The sequence below is a fragment of the Erpetoichthys calabaricus genome, chromosome 17 (assembly GCF_900747795.2).
Source record: "Erpetoichthys calabaricus chromosome 17, fErpCal1.3, whole genome shotgun sequence".
Taxonomy (NCBI): domain Eukaryota; kingdom Metazoa; phylum Chordata; class Cladistia; order Polypteriformes; family Polypteridae; genus Erpetoichthys; species Erpetoichthys calabaricus.
This window is the reverse complement of record NC_041410.2, coordinates 32,559,725-32,563,422: the sequence shown is the minus strand read 5'-3', so window position 1 is coordinate 32,563,422 and position 3,698 is coordinate 32,559,725. Positions and strand designations below refer to the sequence as shown.

The window sequence follows — 3,698 nt, the reverse complement described above, 5'->3', positions numbered from 1 at the left end:
TTGGTCTGCCAATGTGCCTGAGGTAAGTTCAGGCTCCCTGGTATTCTTTAATTAAAAAATATGTCCAGGAAATGAAAGATTCTGTGGGATCTATAAAAACTGCAAAAAGAGCTAAGTTAAAGCAATAATTTACAAATAATTTATCTATCTATTAATCTGTTGATTAATTTATTTAAATCTGAATAAAATATATTATATGTTATTATAGGATATTGCATTTCAAACATAATGTAACAATGCTAGGCTTCATCACAAAACTTATCATCTTTTAAAATTACCTAAATACTGTACCTTCTTTTTCCAGTGATTATTAATTGGGTAGCTGTGTAACTCCCAGCACAAGTACAGTATAGGAAAACATAATAAACAACATTTTTTCATGAAGGCATAACAATTTTTAATAGTTTGTGTTATAGTTACTATGTGTTCAACAAGCAAAGGTGTAAATAGTGCCAATCATTGTTTGTAACGCTTTACGACTCCGGCTCAACAGTACTTCGCGAACTACAAATCGCGTCGTTCTCTAGTTGAACTACATTTCCCGACATGCAGTAAAAGCGTTTGTTGTGACGTTGCTTCCTAGCCTAGTGAGCGACAAGGCGGACATATTGGTTTGTTGATTTTTTAATAGGAAAAGAAACAAAAGGCAGACAGAGGCGGAAAAGTAAATCAAATCCGAATTCATCGAAGAATATGGTTGCATAACTACCCACAATATCAGGGTAAGACACAATTTTTAGATTTTCGAAGTGTTCCTAAGACGTTTTGAGATTGCTCGGGCTAGTTAAAGCCCAATTGACGACTGCCTGTGAGTCCTCCGGCAAGAACGACGAGGGTGCTGTGCCTGTGGGCCCGCTTGAATAAGTAGACAAAGGAAGAGCTTTGGGTGAATAGAGCACAAAATGAGCCACGGCTACAGCCTCTCTATTAGGCCTCTAGAATCAGAATGACATTTTGAAACCAAGTCAAGTATTTGAATGCGCTTATGCTATACAACTTGAACGATGAAAACACAAGCAGGGCGTCTAAGTATTTTAATTAATTTTTACAGTGAAAATAGTAAAATGATTGATGGACCGCAAACCACAGCCATATTAGTACGAAGGAAAACTCAGACCTGAGAAGAATCTGTGTGGTATGTGGTGTAATGAAAGTAAGCTTTGTATTAAGTTAGTTAAAACGGTGATAGCGAGAAACAGGATGAAAACATTAGTTACAAATAACGTTTATCAATCACGCCAATCCATACGTAAGATTCTACATCTAATTTCAGCTTTCTTGTGGACTTGAGTGAGAACACATACTCCAAACACCTGTTTGTTACTTCTGGTTGTGTGGTTAAAATTAAGCTAATGTGTACAGAAGGTTATCGAGTTTGACTTGTATAGACCAGTCAAACTCCTATATCGACTAGCGATCGACTCGATTTTCATTGATTTTTCGTTTTTATTTATATTTTTAAAAAATCCCACACAAAGCAGAAGTTTGATTTTTTTTGTGTTGCTAGTCTTGGACCTGTTAGTGTTTTCAGTGTTTTGCTATTTCCTACACTTCTTGCTGAGCTAATTACATTGCCTATTTAACAGAAACAACAGTGCAACAGCACACACAGAGGGCTAATAAATAGTGCCAGTTCAGAAAATCGAATTAAAGTCTGGTGTGAATTTTTTATTTTGTAATAATCTTGATCTATAGTTGGAAGTTCAAACTTTTTTTCATCTTGGTTGATGGCTCTTGCAATATTTAAGTCCAAGGTTTATTATAACTTTATTAATTCTTGCTGCCTTTATCCATTTTGTTTATTGGATCTTTAATGCAAATGCCCCATAAACCGTTTTCATCCAATCTAGTGTTGGTTTCTGTCTTGAACCCAGTGCTGCCAGGATAAGCACAAGAACCAACCCTGTTTACTGTGAATTAAGTATATTGAAAATGTTATGAGAAATAATACATATGAGAGCTGTTCTTAAAAATACAGTTCTCTAATAATTCACAGTGTGCTTCATCCACAACATCATCTTAATCCATGTTGAAAGATCCTGATGTTTTGCCATTAGAATTGCACTCCCATTCATCTTTTTTTCCCTCTACACATCCACATACGCAGATTATCATTTTCTCTAATGAAAAGACAGGAGACAGAGCTGGAGGTGGCAGAGTTAAAGATGTTAAGATTTGCATTGGGTGTGACAAGGATGGACAGTGTTAGTACATCAGTACATCAGAGGTGGAACGGTTTAGAGACAAGTCAGAGGGGCGAGATTGTGTTGGCATGGACATGCGCAGAGGAGAGATGCTGGGTATATTGTGAAAAGGACGCTAAGGAAGAATGCTTTTAGAATAAAAAAAAAAAAAAAGTTTTTTTTAAAGGAAGGATGCTGCTAGGGAAGAGGAAAAGAGGAAAGCCTAAGAGGAAGTTTATGGAAGTGGTGATAGAGGACATGCAGGTGATGGGTGTGAAAGAACAAGATGCAGAGGGAAGGAAAATATAGAAACAGTACAGACGATGTATTTAGACTGATCTAGTACCTCAAAAAATCAAAGATTCTTAAAAGTTTTCTTAAAAAACCTGATGCTATCCTCGGGTCCATGTTATGTTACACATTACAGTGGGAAAATTCAGAACAGACCAGATTTCTATTAGAATACAAATATTCCAGTGTTTTGTTAGAGCTAACATGCATTTGTAGTATGTGAAGTCATTTACAGGTGGAGTCCTTTAGCCTGTTTTATATGCTGATAAATTCAGTTTATTTAGGCTCAAATACAGGTGTACAATAAAGAATCTTTTACTTTAAATCTGTTAACATGGATTTACATGGAAATGGTCATATACACACATATACACACACACACACATAAAATATACATATAAATTCCGTCAGTGTTCAGTTTAAAAACAGCACTCTGTTATATCAGTGGATTAAGATTACAATGAAAGTTTTAAGTCACTTATAGAACTTTCAGCTAGTGGCTCCTCGTCTTATTATACCTTTGGTAATTCTTTATGTCCTGACACATGTTTATTGTATATCTGCTGTGCTTTATTAATTGATTTTATTTATTTGAAGTAAATCACACTTTTGCTGTAATGCAGGAAACCTCCAAATGTCACATGTTACAAAAGGGCAAAAATTCATTTTCCAGGTATGAGTTGTTTACAAATTAAACATCTGTTAATAAGTTTGGGTCATCGGTTAGTCAGGTTAAACAAAGATATTGTATATTGACTCTATGGTAAGTACAGGTGCTGGTCATAAAATTAGAATATCATGACAAAGTTGATTTATTTCAGTAATTCCATTCAAAAAGTGAAACTTGTATATTAGATTCATTCATTACACACAGACTGATGTTTAATCAAATGTTTATTTCTTTTAATGTTGATGATTATAACTGACAACTAATGAAAGTCCCAAATTCAGTATCTCGGAAAATTAGAATATTGTGAAAAGGTTCAATATTGAAGACACCTGGTTCCACACACTAATCAGCTAATTAACTCAAAACACATGCAAAAGCCTTTAAATGGTCTCTCAGTCTAGTTCTGTAGGCTACACAATCATGGGGAAGACTGCTGACTTGACAGTTGTCCAAAAGACGACCATTGACACCTTGCACAAGGAGGGCAAGACACAAAAAGTCATTGCTAAACAGGCTGGCTGTTCACAGAGCTCTGTGTCCAAGCACATTAATAG

General features: G+C 35.4%; 1 protein-coding gene across 2 annotated transcripts in view; it reads left to right on the top strand.

Moving 5' to 3' along the window:
- The first annotated feature begins 569 nt into the window (after positions 1 to 569).
- LOC114668158 (probable ATP-dependent RNA helicase ddx6) overlaps positions 570 to 3,698 on the top strand; it is an 81,273-nt gene continuing 78,144 nt past the window's right edge. The window contains exon 1 of one of the 2 annotated variants that reach the window (XM_028823794.2): positions 570 to 722. The gene's annotated coding sequence lies outside the window, so the exon portion shown is untranslated. The remainder of the gene's footprint in view (positions 723 to 3,698) is intronic. The other variant, XM_028823795.2, reaches the window with a different exon arrangement.